The sequence below is a fragment of the Prionailurus bengalensis genome, chromosome C1 (assembly GCF_016509475.1).
Source record: "Prionailurus bengalensis isolate Pbe53 chromosome C1, Fcat_Pben_1.1_paternal_pri, whole genome shotgun sequence".
In the NCBI taxonomy this organism is placed as follows: Eukaryota; Metazoa; Chordata; class Mammalia; order Carnivora; family Felidae; genus Prionailurus; species Prionailurus bengalensis.
This window is the reverse complement of record NC_057345.1, coordinates 164242381-164259797: the sequence shown is the minus strand read 5'-3', so window position 1 is coordinate 164259797 and position 17417 is coordinate 164242381. Positions and strand designations below refer to the sequence as shown.

The 17417-nt window shown below is 41.5% G+C and overlaps 1 protein-coding gene across 8 annotated transcripts in view; it reads left to right on the top strand.

The window, feature by feature from the left end:
• The first annotated feature begins 11378 nt into the window (after positions 1-11378).
• ATF2 (activating transcription factor 2) overlaps positions 11379-17417 on the top strand; it is an 81282-nt gene continuing 75243 nt past the window's right edge. For 2 of the 8 annotated variants that reach the window (XM_043577099.1, XM_043577098.1), the window contains exon 1: positions 11411-11565. The gene's annotated coding sequence lies outside the window, so the exon portion shown is untranslated. Of the gene's footprint in view, positions 11566-17417 lie in introns of all 8 variants that reach the window. The other 6 variants (XM_043577097.1, XM_043577100.1, XM_043577095.1 and 3 more) reach the window with 5 other exon arrangements.

Here is a 17417-nt window from a genome sequence, read left to right as displayed (position 1 = left end):
TGTCTTATGTGTATTTTAATAGCTTGTTCTATTCCTGCACCTGAACTACTATATTAAAAAGGGGTCATATACTGTCCAGGGCCTGGCGCTTCAGGAAGCGTTCTTGGTGTATGTTGCAGACAGTCTGTTGTTGTGTTTTGGCTGTTCTATCTCACTGGTCAGTCCTCTCTGCAAAGCTCCTTCTTGCTTGCAGTAGTGAGTGTTTGGACCTTCAACCAGGTGTGCTTTGATTTGTTCGTTGAAGTAACCCTGGAAAAAAAGGAAAGAAGGAGGGGAGGAGCCTGATCCCATAAAAGAGAAAAACGAAAGGGGAGAAAAGAAGACCAACCAGAATAAAAAAAAAAAAAAAAAAAAAACAACTATAAGGCTAAATCCAGAGAAAGAGAAAGGAAAATAAAGAAAAGTGTAAAAAGAAGAGAGTAAAAACGCCTGATCAAACAAGCAAACAAAAAATTATATATAGATACATTTCTATATCTATTTTATATCTATAGACCTACATCTATATATAATATAGAGAGATATGTAGATATAGATAGATGTAAATATAAAATAAGAATTGGCCAAAAACAAATCAGAAACTATAAGCCTGGTTCCAAAAGAAAAAAAAATAAGAGGGCAGAAAGAAAAAGAAGACAGAGACAAAGAAAAACAAAAAATCAACAGTTCGTCTGTTGGTGCCTGGGACCAGTGGCTATGCTGCCCTGGCGGAGAGAGGCAGGCTGTATCGGGGGTCAGTCAGCTCCAGTAGATAAGCAGTTGCTTATCAGGTGTTAGCGGGTCCCACCTCCCCCGGGGGCCTCTGTGTTGCTCTCCCACTCCCACCATGCTGGTGTTGGGGAGAAGAATGGCGACACCCCGATCTCTCCTCCCCTGACCGGGTGTCTCAAACCACACTGTTCAGGCAGCCCTCAGCCCTCACAGAGTAGCATGGGTGGCCGGCTAGCCCTGTTCCATAGTTCTCCCTCACCTCCTAGGTGCTCGTCTGGGATTCAAAACCCAAAGTCTTAAAGGACCCTGCACCGAGTGGACCCTTTCGTGGTGCAGCGTCACTCAGCTCTGCTGATAAAAGGGCTTTCTTTGGCTGGCACATGCAGGGGCTCACAGCACTCGGAGGAGACTGCTCTCTCCTAGGGCACCCCTGAGATCGCTACCATGCCCTGAGCAGCTCCTTTCCCTGCCAGCCAGCACACGCGCACAGACTGGCCTTCCCTCCGGAGAAAGTCGCGCACTTCTGAAACCTCCGAGTTTCAGCTCCTAAGGCTGTTTGCAAAATAGAAACTGGCACCCTCCCTATTTCTCGTTCCCCAGTCCGTGGTCTGGAGAGGTTTGCCTCTTGTACTAACTCAATAGGGCAATTTCACACCCTTTCTCTCCCTTTCTCACCCTTTTGTCTTTCCATAGAAGGGGTTCCCTCCCCTCTGTGCCTACACCGTTTTTTTCTCCCCCAATTCACATACACACACCTCCATACCACCATGCTGTCTCCCTCCAACTGTGGAGATCTTTGTGCCACTCCACAGATCGATTTCCTGGGTGTTCCAAGTAAGCTGGCCTCAACACAGCTGTATCCGAGGGAGGAGGAAAATCCCAGTCCCCCTACTTCTCTGCCGTCTTAACTCTGCCCCCCATTGACCAGTACACGAAAAGATGCTCACCATTACGAATAATAAGGGAAATGCAAATCAAAGCTACAGTGAGATACCATCTCACACCCTATAGTATGGCTACTCTAAAAACAAAACAAGAAACAGGCATTGGCAAGGATGTGGGGAAATTGGAACTCTTGTGCACTGTTGGGAGGAAGGTAAAATGGTGCAGCTGCTGTGGAAAACAGTATGGTAGTTCCTCAAAATGTTACCAATAGAATTACCATGAGATCCAACAATTCCGCTGATGGGTATGTACCCCAAAGAACTGAAAGCAAGGTTTTGAAGAGATATTTGTACACATGTTCATAGCAGCATTATTCGCAATAGCTAAATATGGCAGCAACCCAAGTGTCCATCAATGGATGACTGGATAAGCAAAATGTGGTATATGCATACAATGGAATATTTTTTAGCCTTAAAAGGAGAGAAATTCTGACACAGGCTACAATGTCGATAAACCGTGAGGGCATCATACTAAGTGAACTAAACCTGTCACAAAAAGACAAAATACTGTATGATTCCACTTAGGTAGAGTAGTCAAAATCATTGAGACAGAAAGTGGAATGGTGGTTGCTAGGGGCTGGGGGAAGGAGAAAGGGGAGGGGTTCCGGTTTAACAGGTATGGAGTTTGAGTTTCACAAAATGAAGAGCTATGGACATGGATGGTAATGCTGGTTGCACAACATTAGGAATGTATTTAATATCACTGAAACATAAACTGAAAATGGTTACCATGGTAAATTTTGTTATGTGTATTTTATGAAAATAAAACAGCGCTAGAACAGTCAAGGGCCCGGAGGGTACAAAACAGCGGAAGATCCATTTCAGTAAGAGCCAACAAATAGACAAGAAATTTAAAGAACTTCAGAGTGCAAGCTCTTGAAGGTAAGTAGGTCCAATGAATGAAAAAAAAATTTGCTGAGCAGCTAAAGTTAGGTAGAAATGAATGCCCGGATGCCTGGGTGGCTCAGTCCATTAAGCGTCTGCCTTCAGCTCAGGTCATGATCTCATGGTTTGTGGGTTCAAGCCCCGCACTGGGCTCTGTGCTGACAGTGCAGAGCCTTCCTAGGATTCTGTCTCCCTCTCTCTTTCTCTGCCACTTCCTGGCTTGCTCTCTATCTCTCTCTCAAAATAAATAAAAATAAACTTAAAAAAAAATGAATGTCACTGAAGTTTAAGGAAGGATTGTAGATAAGTGGGAAATATGATTTGAAAATGTATATATATATTCATAGTTCTTCGGTAAGTTTTAAATTCTATTTGGCACTTTTAGCCAATGTGGTTAGGTTTGGGTGTTAAGTGTTTGGGAGAGGATGGTATGTGTTGTTTCAGTACTATCCTCTGCAAAGGCCTTTAAAATATGTGATTTCTACACACGAAATTATGAGTTGTTGAATTTTCTACATGCCGAGCATATATTAATTTAGTAATTTCATGGTATTATTCTGTTGATAATATTCTGGACTTAAGACCTCAATACATCGTCCGTCAATTACTTGCCCAATACTTTACATTACTACGGCCAAAAATTATTATTTTTTTCAGATCCAGCACCACCCTCCTCTGCCTCAACAGACAAGGCAGTTAGACTGTCTCTGCCAATAGCAACATTGTGCCTTAGCTGGCTTTGATGGAGAGATAGCTGATACGTAGCAGTCGAAACTTGTGATAGTATAGGATTTATAAGCAATATCATCGTTTTTACAGATTTTTTGGAAAGTAGATAACATGGCTTTATTTATACTCCTCTTTTCCCTCCACCCACCCTTACCCTACCCTCCTCCTTCACCACACATATACACAAGCTCAGCAGTGCATTTTGTTAAAGGCTTTCTGGTGATGTGTATATCACGATATATACAGCACTGCTGCTCAAAGTGAGGTCCGGGGGTCAGCAGCGTTAGCATCACTTGGGAGCTTGTCGGAGATATAGGTTCTGGAGCTTCACACCAGATCTTCTAAACCAGAATCTGAATTTTAACAAGACCCCAGGTGATTTGTATATACATTAAGCTTTGAGAGTACTGGTCTAGAATACTGCAGTCCCCCATATGCCTTAGCTCAGACTCCTTATCTTTCAAAAAGTTGTCAACTCATTAATTGGGTAGTTCCCCCCCACCCCCACCCCTTTCTTGCTGGAATGTACTGCTAATCCAGTGATTCTCAAAGTGTGGTCTGAAAACTTCTGAGGGCCCCTAGAACCTTTCTTTCAGGGGTTTCACAATGTCTTCCCTTTGCCGTTTGCACGGCTATGTGAGGCTAGATTGTCATTAAACACTTCAACCAAAACAACATATTGCAACAGATCAAATACAGAAGTAGATTAAGTGTGACTTAATTATTTACAAAAATGAAAACAATGCCATTCTTCTATTTTTGCTTTGGAAACTATAGTTATTTTTCTTTTTTTTTTTTAAGTATAGTTCTTTTTCAAAAAAAAGAACATGTTATTTATGTTAACATGTTGTTAGGGAGTGAAGGGTACTGAATCTCCCTGACTGGTCTGTCAGTGAGAAAACAGGCTCCAATATGACCTTTCACTTACAACTTTATAGAAATGTCAGTTTTGTAAGTTGAAGGTAACCCTGTATCCCTAGGTCACTTCCCTTCAGCTATCAATCTATTGATAATCTCTAAAAATTGGCCCATGTTCCTAGTAAGAATCTGCACTGCTTTCTCAAATGATGCAAGTAATCTATCTCCTCCTAGATGTTTAGTAACTTAGAGCTTCTTTTTTCAAGGGAGCTTAAATACTGAAAAGAATTGACCTAAGATCAATGGGGACTCGTAAATCCAAGGGCTTTTGATTGTTCTCCTATTAGCATGAGCTAGCATCCTACTGCTGATCTTGGCAGAGACTCCTAAGAGGACCCATGGTTGTTGGCAGTGGCTACTTTTCAACAAAAGCATTTAGTCAGCATTTCCCAGCCGTGGAGATTCCAGGATCTGCTCCTCTGACATGAGAGTCCCAGAGTTTGCTTTGTCCAAGGGTTAATGTAGTTTGGCTCAGTGTCTCAGATGCTGGACAGCTCAGTATGATTCCCTCAAGACTTCCTCTATCTAAAGGACAGTTCAAAGTATTTACCTACCTCTCTAGAGATATCCAAAACATCTTTAGCTCTCAAGACCCCAGGAGTTGTACAAAAAGAATAAGCTTATAATACTGCACGTTATGACGTTCCTGCCTTATTTTCTCCACAGCACTTACTATTCTGTAAATGGTCACACGGTTTATGTATGTGCCGCGACTCCCCTCCCCCACAAAAATCTCCCTAAGGGGCTTTGTCTTGTTGACAGTTGTAGCAGCAGGGCCAGGAACAGTGTCTGGCATGTTCATGCTCAATAAATATTGATGCTTTATGAGTAATAAAATATAGAAACAGAGCATTAGGTTGATCGTTACCCTAAGAGGCTGTGTCCAAGGTGAGAATGCTACTGAAAAGAGCAAAGTATTAATCTAAGGGTCTAGGAGGGTCCATATGACCAAGACTTTCTGGTCTCTGGCATAAGGAATTCATAGCTTTGGTACTAGGTGGGCCTCAGGGTGACAGACTAGTTATGGCGAGTCATCAAGGGTAGACACTGGAATGGCAGACAAAAATCTTTATCCTAGGGGCGCCTGGGTGGCGCAGTCGGTTAAGCATCCGACTTCAGCCAGGTCACGATCTCGCGGTCCGTGAGTTCGAGCCCCGCGTCCGGCTCTGGGCTGATGGCTCGGAGCCTGGAGCCTGTTTCCGATTCTGTGTCTCCCTCTCTCTCTGCCCCTCCCCCGTTCATGCTCTGTCTCTCTCTGTCCTAAAAATAAATAAATGTTGAAACAAAATTAAAAAAAAAATCTTTATCCTAGGAGTGGTTCTATTTACTTGTATTGGTAACTTAATAGTGTGTGGAAAGCTGAATATAACGATGACAAGCCCTCTTTCTTTTCTTTTTCTACTCAATTTTATTTATTTATTTTTAAATTTACATCCAAATTAGTTAGCATATAGTGCAACAAGGATTTCAGGAGTAGATTCCTTAGTGCCCCTTACCCATTTAGCCCATCCCCGCTCCCACAATCCCTCCCATAACCCTCAGTTCTCCACACTTGAGTCTCTTATGTTTTGTCCCCCTCCCTGTTTTTATATTATTTTTGTTTCCTTTCCCTTATGTTCATCTGTTTTGTCTCTTAAAGTCCTCATGTGAGTGAAGTCATATGATATTTGTCTTTCTCTAATTTCACTTAGCATAATCCCCTCCAGTTCCATCCACGTAGTTGCAAATGGCAAGATTTCATCCTTTTTGATTGCCGAGTAATACTCCATTGTATATATAGACCACATCTTCTTTATCCATTCATCCATCGATGGACATTTGGGCTCTTTCCGTACTTTGGCTATTGTTGATAGTGCTCCTCTAAACATGGGGGTGCATGTGTCCCTTCGAAGCAGCACACCTGCATCCCTTGGATAAATACCTAGTAGTGCAATTGCTGGGTCGTAGGGTAGTTCTATTTTTAGTTTTTTGAGGAACTTCCATACTGTTTTCCAGAGTGGCTGCACCAGCTTGCATTCCCAGACAAGCCCTCTTTCCAGTGAGTGGGATGAGAAGAGAGGTGGGAGGAGGCATTGATATGAAGGATGGAAACAGGGGCCTTAAATTCCATTCTCTGTCTTTGGGCTGATCTCATTGAGGCTGGCATAAGCTAAAGTATGATTTGAAGATAAAGACAGCCCTCTAATTTTTTTTTTCTTCACAATGCCACACACAATTAATTACAAATTCTTGTGAGACATTGAGGGTGGGAAGTGGACAATGACCCCCCCCCCCAAACCTGTACTTGAAATGTTCTGAATGGATATTTCCATTATGAGAACAGATGCTGCAAGGTTAACTATAGCATAGGCAATTTCGAGGATGTGCAGGAAAGCCCTGGGTTGTCAGAGGGAGGGAAAGAAGAGCCGTCTGGAGATAGAAGCTACCAAAAGAATCAACCAAAATGTCTAGGGTCACGGTGTCCTCGTCTCATCTTTCTGTACCGGGCTATATCTTGAGGACACCTGTGAAAACACAGAGGCTTTTTCTCTGAGTTCAAGACAGACATAAGGGACGTCCTGGAATATGCTTTGTTTTGTTTAGCTACAAACAGAAACTATGTCCTTATGAATTGAATCTTCCTTTTCACCTTATTTTTCATATATACAGATCTGTATATTTCTATGTTAGTATATTTATATACTACTTGAGCAGGGTTTTAGTTGAATTTTTAAGAATAACAACAGATTAATGGATTAACAACCACGTCTTCTGAACAAGGCAGAAATACCACGTTCTGGGCATTTGGAAGGTTTTGAGAGCATTGAGAGGCCCCCGTTATTTCTTGCAGTATTTAATAATGGGCATTTCTACAATAGAAGTAGTTTTCTTCAAATAGCCTCTTGTATTTAAGGGATACCAATTTTACTCAGAAGTCATGCTGGGTTCTTCAACGTTTATTTATTTTTGGGACAGCGAGAGACAGAGCATGAACAGGGGAGGGGCAGAGAGAGAGGCAGACACAGAATCGGAAACAGGCTCCAGGCTCTGAGCCATCAGCCCAGAGCCTGACGCGGGGCTCGAACTCACGGACCGCGAGATCGTGACCTGGCTGAAGTCGGACGCTTAACCGACTGCGCCACCCAGGCGCCCCTAATACTGGGTTCTTAAAGGAGGTTTACCAGGTCCTTACCAACTCTCTTAGGAGTAAGTTGGGTAGATGCATGTTTGGAATGATAAGACAGGTGAAGAAGGGGTCCAGAACAGACTTCCTGCGTTTGCAAAAGAGAAGATTGTAGAGAATTTTCGGGCTGTCAGGGGAGCTTGAGGAATGACAATGAGAAAAAGAACTGAAAAGCAAAGCATTTTATTAAGATATAGTGAGACTTCCAAGTTCACGGGATCAGAATTAAAAGTCATAACTACATTCGTTTTGTCTAAGCTGATTGTTTTTTTTCATTTGTAGAAAAGCTGTATTACATGAAATGTGGTGGAGCTACAAATATGTAGATTAAAGTAAGACACTTTCTTTTTTTTTTAATTTTTTTTCAACGTTTATTTATTTTTGGGACAGAGAGAGACAGAGCATGAACGGGGGAGGGGGAGAGAGAGAGGGAGACACAGAATCGGAAACAGGCTCCAGGCCATCAGCCCAGAGCCTGACGCGGGGCTCGAACTCACAGAACGCGAGATCGTGACCTGGCCGAAGTCGGACGCTTAACCGACTGCGCCACCAGGCGCCCCTAAAGTAAGACACTTTCTAACTAGAAGGTTGCCAACATGCATATGGAACAGATTTGCATCTTTTCCACCTGTTTTCTTCCTGTGAGCTGCTTTATTTTTTCGCACCTTAAGTTTACTTTTTTAAAAAAGAAAAGTAGCTAAAACTGCATTCTCCAACAGAGCAGAGTACTATTTGTATTACTAAATATTCTTGTCTATGAGGACTCCTGAAAGACTTTCTTTTTTTTTTTTAATTTTTTTTTTAACGTTTATTTATTTTTGAGACAGGGAGAGACAGCATGAATGGGGGAGGGTCAGAGAGAGAGGGAGACACAGAATCCGAAACAGGATCCAGGCTCTGAGCTGTCAGCACAGAGCCCGGCGCGGGGCTGGAACTCACGGACTGCGAGATCATGACCTGAGCCAAAGTCGGATGCTTAACCAACTGAGTCACCCAGGCGCCCCAGAAAGACTTTCTTTAAAATAACATGTTCCATAGGGCGCCTGGGTGGCTCAGGGGTTGAGCATCTGACTTCAGCTCTGGTCATGATCTCACAGTTCGTGGGTTCGAGCCCCGCGTCAGGCTCTGTGCTGACAGCTCAGAGTCTGGAGCCTACTTCGGATTCTGTGTCTCCCTCTCTCTCTTCCCCTCCCCCGCTCGTGCTCTGTCTGTCTCTCTCAAAAAATAAACATTAAAAAAAAAGTTTTAAATTAACATGTTCCTCTAGTGCATTATGTAGATAATTACTTGACAACAGACTGGATGAGGAGGAGAAATTTAAAACCAAACCTACTGCCAATTGAAAATGAATCAAAACCAGAGAAAAGAATTTCGAATTTTTGATATGTGAATGGAAATAATTGTTTTTAAAACGCTACTCTAATTGACGCAAAGTTCTTTTGAAATGTCATAACATTTATAGTTCTTTTTCTCACATTAGACATTATTAGCCATTTTGAGAGATGGAGAGAAGCACCATTGTAGTGAACATATACTTGACCTAACAATTCGTCATTTGTCAATTGCACATTTTGTCCATCATCATATTCATGTTCAGTAGTCTGAGCTGCTGGGGTTTAACTGATGTGACGAGTGCTACACTACATTAACACTAGGACAATGTGACTGTTACTAGATAGGGATAGTACTTTAATTTTAACTTGAGAAGGTAAACCGTGGCTTCTTTCTGGTCTCTTGAATAATGAAATTCGTTTCAAAAGAAGAGTGAGTTGGCTCACATATATGTCCATAGGCCAGAAAGAAACTGGTCATTTTTATGTCAGATACCATTATTGAACTGCAAGTGTAACTTTCAAATACAATACTGCACAATTTTCCAATAATTTCAGTTTCACTTTGGTTTGGATGTTTGAGAGTACATTTTATATTAACACAAAGCTTTATTCATAATTTGTTATAGACTAGAAAGCACGTAATAGATGAAAAAACAAGGCACTGAAAAACAACTCGTTTTTAAAAAGTTGATGCAAGTGTTTTTGCAGGAGCCCCTCATCATACTTTTCAACTTGTGCCAGTGTATGTTTCTTGAACAATCAGTATCCCCACACCTGACATTGAAATATTTAAGTTGTATAGAGAATCACAGAGCAACATTAAAAAAATATTTTCAGGGGCATTCACTTTCGAATGTCCCCTCTCTGTAAAGAGAGCTTTCCTACTATTCTTTCTTTCTAATCTTATACTCTAATAAACTTTTGCCTGCTGTTCAAAAAAAATTTTTTTTTGAAAACAAATATTTTCAGCACTATACTTCTTTCTGTGTTTTTAGGAGTGTATCTGTGTCAGTTGCAGGGCAGTAAATATGGTCTCTTTTGTCCCTCATGTGAATCAAACTGTCTTCCTCCAGCACCCTTTTTTTAAACAGCTTCTTTCAAAGTTTGACAGACATTTCTTTGTCACTGTAGCAACCCAGTGGGCGGTAGGATAGTGCTATGGGTAGAGAGCCATTTCTATTCCATATTCCAATTTGGTGTCCTTTGGTCCTCTCTAAATGTTAATAAGCAGATGCTGATATTTTAAAAGTTTGAAATTATTTCTAATAAAGTTGATATATTTATTTTTTAATGTTTATTTATTTTTGAAGGAGGGGGTAGAGAGAAAGAGAGGGAGAGCATTAGCGATGGAGGGGGAGAGAGAGAGGGAGACAGAGGATCCAAAGCGGGCTCTGCACTGACAGCAGAGAGCCCCATGTGGGGCCTCAAACTCACAAACTGTGAGATCAGGACCTGAGCTAAATAAAGTCTGACGCTTAACCGACTGAGCCACCCAGGTGTCCCTAAAGTTGATATATTTAAAATCGGTAACTACTCAGTAAAATTGATAAAATAGAATACACCACAGCATGGAAGATTTTTTCTTTCTTTCTTTTTTTTTTTTTTTTTTTTTTTTACATTTTTCAATGTTTATTTTTTCTTTGAGAGAGAGAGAGAGAGAGAGCACGCACACAAGCAGGAGAGGGGCAGAGAGAGACACACAGAATCTGAAGAAGACTCCAGGCTCTGAGCTGTGAGCACAGAGCCCAACATGGGCTCAAACTCACCAACCGGGAGATCATGACCCCGAGCTGAAGTCGGACGCTTAATCAACTGACCCACGCAGGCGCCCCCGATTTTTCTCTTATAAACAATTCTGTGCACTGTTTTAACTTACGGTTATATAGTGGAGGGCACTGTATTTCTTTTGCTAAGTTATTTAGATAGAATTATATGCTAACATCCTACACTGTACCAGGCGTTTAGGAGCCAGAAGAATCAGCTTCAGTTATAGTTTAGTAAAATTCGACCAAACGCCATCCAAAGTACAGGCTTTTTTTTTCTCTTGCTTTCAAAACGGACTTATCTTGCTTTCCCGCTTTGGGCCTTGGGGATACTTTGAGGCAAACTCCGCCTCTTCCAAACCCCAGCTTAACGGAGACACCCTCTCTCAGACTTCAGAGTAGCAGCGAAATGGGTTTAGGTGCGCGCCTCTCTAACGTTCTGCCTGCCTTCCTACCCAGGGCCGGGAAGTGACAGCGACAAAAATACCGGGCTCCCGTGGCGGAGCTCAGAGGACTCATCGCGCTTTCTCTCCCGCCATTCGCAGCCTTTTCCAGAGTCCACCTTACTTCTCCGCACACCGTCAAACCCTTCACTCGACCCCAACATCCACCTGCTCCAGCGCCCCACGCCCGTGCGAGTCTGCAGCCAGCCGCCAATCACAGGCTTCCGCACAGGTTACGGAGACTCCTCTCTTTTGGCTCTCCGATCCCGCCCCCTCCAGGCCTGCTTCCCGCCCTTCGGGCACTTTGTCCAATCACCCGCTACCGAGTGTTCTTTGGTTCCCACCCCCTCCATCCCCGCCCTCCTGAAGTCCCGCCCCCTTCTCCTTTAAGCGGACGAAATCACCTGACCCGGAGGCGCTCCCTCAGATAGAAGGCAAGAAGGGGCGTGTGCGGTGGAGGGGAGGGGCGCCGAGAAGAAAGGGGGGATGCCGGGAGTGGGGCGGGGAGAAGGGAAGGGGGTGTCAGTCCGATCTCGCGAGAGAGGACGGAAGCCTGTGGGAGCCCGTGGCCTTTAAAGTGCGGTTCAGCCCTTTCCTCCAGGGGTAGTTTGTAAACACCGCTGAGCTCGGGCCTCGGTGGCGACCGAAGGAAGCATGAACTAGTGACCTGGAAAGGTGAGTAGTGATGGGGGAAGGCCGAAGGACTGGAAACTGTAGGGATACGGAGAAAGAAGGCACTAACATGGCGACGTCGCTCACCGTAGTCCCCACCCCCCGCTTCCCATCACCTCCGGCGCTCCTGCCTCGGTGCCTAGCCCTCGGGGCGACTGTGGCTGTTCTGCCACCTCAGCGGCCCGCGCGGCTTCGGCTTCAGGAGCCCGACCGGCCGGGCGGGACCGTTAGGTAACTGGCGTTCGTTGTTCCGGCCCCTCCCCGCTCGCGCGCTTTCCTAACGAAGAGGAAAAAGGAATAACGGCTCCTGTTAGACCCCTCCCCCCGATTTATCTTCCCCTTCTCTGGTTAGTTCAGAGGTCCCTGGGCTGCAGGTCGGGTCCGCCGGGGGCGCAAGGAGACCCCCTTTAGTCTTGGATTAGCGGGGAGAGGGCCGGCTCTGGTCTCCCCACCCAAGACTCAGTCGTTGGGGACCGTGTGTATGTGATGGTGGCGGGGAGGAGGATCGGGAGGCGCCGCTGAAAATAGGGTCAGGGTCTCTGCCTTTGGTGGAACATGATGGAACAAATGGTATGGAGAACCTGTGAGCTGGAAGTCTGGGCATTTTCTGTCCTTTCTGCCCCCTCACACTCTCGCCACCCCCCTTTTTCCTGGTGGGGCGGGGCTGAGATGTGGGTGCAGATTGATTCTGGTATTTTCCCCCATTTTTAACCTCCCTGCTTGGACTGCAGAACCTCCGTAGGGAAGTAACCTGTGCTTTTTAGTGATGCCCTAGGGGCCAGGGCCGAGAGAGGGGGAGAGGGAGTGAGTGAGTGTTTTCTGTGTTAGCTCGTTGGACCGACGCTAGAGGAGGGAGAGGGCGGAGGAGCTGGGTACTATTTTTGTGTCCTTAGGTAGTGTAAAATTGCCTTTGCTTAATCGGGAGCTTAAAACTGGTTGAGGCCAAGAGCAAAACTACTGTGAATATGATGGAGTAAAAGGCAGTACACCTGATGGACTTTAGGCATATTGACTAATCCCTAAATTATAATGTGAAAGTTGTGATTTCTTAGGAATTTTAAATTATGGAAACAGTAACAATGTGTAAGTTTAATAGACATACTTGAAATCAAAACAAAAACTGTTCCTTTGAGTGCACTTTTTGTCCTATTTGAAGAAACCACTGACATTGTCAGTAATAGCCTTTCTAGGCGTAATTTTTAAATAGCGTGTAACCTTACTTAGTCTAGTGTGCCAAAATTACGAAGGTGATAAGCTTGTTTAAAAGTCAACCCTACAGGGTTAAGTGACCTGAAAGACCAATACGGTAGCAATTACACCTTGTAATTAAATGTGTTACACTGACTTGAGGAATACACTGTCAACACTCCTCAAAACTTCAGGAACACCATTGTAAAGTTATGTTAAAAAATAGAGGGGCGCCTGGGTGGCAGCCGTGAGTTCGGGCCCCGCGTCAGGCTCTGGGCTGATGGCTGAGCCTGGAGCCTGTTTCTGATTCTGTGTCTCCCTCTCTCTCTGCCCTTCCCCCGTTCATGCTCTGTCTCTCTCTGTCCCAAAAATAAATAAACGTTGAAAAAAAAAAAATAGAGATGCCCTTCTGCAGATCACAAAATAGAGTTAAGGATGTTCTTGGATCTTCAAGGTCACCAATAATTAAGTAACAGAAATTCTAGTCCTTGTAATTTGTAAGAATCTTACAAATTTATGGTGGTCTCTATGCTGCTTTCCTAAAACATGTTTAATCTTGCTTTGAGAGGATTACTGCCATTAAGTTTTGAATTATTTAAAATGCATTGTGGTAATTTAGAATGTAGGTGTTTGTCAGTACAGAAGTAGCTTTCAGGAACTGTGTGTGTGTGTTTCTAAGGTGCCCATGCCTTCTGTCGACCTGATTGCGTTTCCTCGAAGTTCTTTTTAAAATAACCATATTAGAATGTTTATTTCATCTTTGGGGACTATACCATAATCTATTATATATGTAAACCAGAAATTCCTGTATTTACTTGAGAGTATTTGTTTCATATTTAAAAAATTAAAATAACAGCACAAAGTAAGGTGGTTATGTCAGCTCTTTAACAAATAATTTGGAGGAATGCTTTTTCTTGGTAGTCAGGATTTGAAAGCTTTCTGAATATCATTTTTAAAAATAATAGGCTATACATCAACTAGTATGAAGTCTCAATAAATAATGAACATTTTGCCTACCTAAATTTTTGTGTTTTGAAAAAGTTGGGTTTAATGATTTATATGTTCTCTGCCGATTAATGAAATTGTTAGATCATGTTAGAGCAAATGTGTAGATCTTACCTGTGTCATCTTGAGCAAATAATACAGTCTGTCTTTTAAAAACCCACTGAGGGGCACCTGGGTGGCTCAGTCCGTTGAGCGTCTAACTTCGGCTCAGGTCATGATCTTGAGGTTTGTGAGTTAGAGCCCCGTGGGCACTCTGTGCTGACAGCTCAGAGCCTAGAGCCTGCTTAGGATTCTGTGTCTCCCTCTCTTTGCCCCTCCCCCACTTGTGCGCTTGCTTGCTCTCTCTCTCTCTCTCAAAAATAAACAAACTTAGAAAAAAAACAAAACACTGAATATGGGGCACCTGGGTCCCTCAGTTGGTTAAGCATGGAACTCTTGGTTTCAGCTCAGGTCATGATCTCTGAGTTTCATGAGTTCAAGCCCCGAATGGGACTCTGCGCTGGTAGCACATAGACTGTGTGGGATTCTCACTCTCTCCCTTTCTCTCTGCCCCTCCCCCACTCACACTGTCTCTGTCTCTCTCAAAATAAACTTAAAAAAAAAAAAAAATAACCCATCGAATAACAATTGGATAGTCAACTGATCCTTGTAAAAGTCAATACATTAAGTGTTTGTTAAGCAATTCACTGTAATTAAAATGTACTATAGAAAAACAACAAATCTGCCTTGTTACAGTCAGTAGTTTAACTTAGTATTTCTGTGTTTATCCTATACTCACACCTATTCCATGAGACTAAGAACGTAACTAAACTGCTGCATGTGCTCCTAATGTAATTCTTAATGAGGGGTATTAGTAGTAGTATTCACCTATTTACGTCCAAGGGAAAACCCACAAAACATTTCTTTTGCTCTGTTTCTTAAGCTCAAGAAAAGAAGTAAATATATAAGCTCAAGAGAAAGAGTAAAATATAATTTCAAAAAAATATAAGGAAGTTTGTGGATCTTTAAGGCCAACAATAATTGGAATTATTTTAAATATATTACTATGAATGTGTTATGTATTATATTAATTACAGATATATGTATATGTACTATTTTCATTTATTCTTTTTTTAACAATTTTGAAACTTGTATATTCATTTACATTTTTAAGTATGTTTAAGTGATGCTTTTTCTTCTTGGCAAAATTTTGACAGTGGTAGTACAGTGATTAAAAACATTTTTTGTGGGCACCTAGGTGGCTCAGTCGGTTAAGCATCCAACTGCTCAGGTCATGATCTCATGGTTAGTGTGTTCGAGCTCTGCACTGGACTCTGTGCTGGCAGCATGGAACCTGGTTGAGATATTCTCTCTCTCTCTCTCTCTCCCTCCTCCTTCCCTGCTTGCCCTCTCTCTGTCAAAATAAGTAAACATTAAAAAACTTTAAAAATAATATAAAAAAATAAAAACATTTTTTTTGTAACAAGAAGGGATGTAAGTAGAATGCTCTCCAGGCTAGACTTATGCATTCATGTCTGCATTCTGTATCTTAACAAAGATAGTGATTCCCATTTTTTTCCTGTCTTAATACCCAAAGAATAGAAACACTCCCAGTGGTAGTAGTAGCTTATTATCACAGAGATTCTCAACAAGATTACTAGGGAAAGAGAAAGGGTGGGAATGATTAAAATTGGCAAAAAGCCAGTGGGCAAAATACCAAGAGTATTTTGATTATTTGGCTAGTCCTGTATATCATTATCTTTATGATACTCCCTTAATTTACAAATTCCCTAAATGTTCTTTAGTTTGCCTACCTGGATCTAAGCCTTTGTCATTCCAATTTTATAGCTTTGATTTTTCTAATTCTTGTTATGTGGGCTAGTGTGTTTTTTTTTTCTATTTATTGAACAGTTAAAATAGTGTTACTAAAAATCAATTACAAGTGTCCTACTGATAAATAACTTTTCATTACTTTTGTTGCCTTCTAATTTCTGCATACATTGTAGTTTTAACAGAATTTTACACTTATGTTTTACTTTTCTAACTTTAGCATTTTCCCATACTGTCTAACCTTTGTAATATATAATGGTTACCTGATAGTTTACCAAATGAGTATTAACATTTCCTCACTTTTATTTCTTTAATTTTTTTAAGTTGATTTATTTTGAGAGAGCGAGCTTGTGTATGCATGCACAAGCAGGAGGAGGGGAAAGAGAGAGGGAGAGAGAATCCTAAGGAGGCTCCATGCTGTCAGTGCAGAGCCGGTGGGTCACAGGGCTTGATCTCACTCACGAACCGTGAGATCATGACCTGAGCCAAAATCAAGAGTTGGACAGTTAACCAACTGAGCCACCCAGGCACCTCTACATTTACTCAATTTTAAATGCCCAACAGGAAAATAGTTGTTTTCAGTTTCTGTTTTAACACTGAATTGAGCATCTCTATGCATTTATCTTTTTTTCTTATTTTGAATTGTTTTCCATACGGTACTAATCTCAAATAAAATTACTAGGCCAGAGGATATAAATATTTCTATATTGCCAAATGTTTGCCTCCCCAAAGAGTTGAGCACATTTACACTGTCATGAGAATATGAGTTCACAGACTTTATCATGATTTTATCAACTTTGGAGTTATGCTTATTAATAAAGTAGGATTGCTTAATTAGGAATTATTACTAATTCTGGGAATAACTTGCATTATTTACTAGTTTTATTTAGGAGACCATTTCAGTCTGTAGTTATTTATCTGCCAGTGATCTGTGTGCTGGGACAGATACTGTATATTTCATTTTTTTCTGTCATTTCACTGACTTTCTCCTAAAAATTAACTGAAACATTTAATGGTATAGTAACAATAATCCTTACATTTGATGTATTTTTAATGGTTTACATGTTGGGTGTTTTATGCTGGTTTTAATATAAGAGCTACTTTCTGACCTATACATTTATGAGTTATTAAAATTCATAATAACATTTATTTCCATATAGGTAACCCTTGAAATAAAGAATATGTATGTTATAGCCAAATTGACTGAGTTTTTGTTTCCTCAATATCATCTTCTGGTATATAGTAAGTATATAATCAACATTTTAGCATGATTATTAGGAGCCAGAGACTGTCATGAGTCTTCCAACTTACCGTCTGTATCACCTTCAGCAAATAATATAAACTCTCTGTGCTTCCTTGTCCTTATTTTTAAAGATAATAATTTATAGCCTTGTTCAAATAATGTATATGTGATGCTTAAACCAGTGTCAGGAACTAATGAAACTTAGTAAATGGTGTGGTAATTATTACTGTTAAAGTACATTCAGAAATAATAATAATCTACCATACCCCCTCCAGGAATGTGTGATGTAACTTGAAAGCAGGATTTCAACCATCTGTTTGATAGCTTTGGCAATAAAGTTGAGTTTTCCGTAGGAACTTATAATTTGTGGTGCAGCTTATTACATTAGAATTTTCAAAAATCCATGTGAGAGAGTATTTCATATACTTTTTGTTTCATATACATCTCTTCTCCCCAAGTCGATAGCATCCTCATATTTTGAGATGATAAAACAGTGGTAGTATCATTTCCATAAAATCTAATTACCGTTTTCTATTCTACTAATTCCACTAAAAACATTTTGGTGAGACCTTTTATTCTTTTCTCTTCATAGTGGAAGAGCTAATGATTA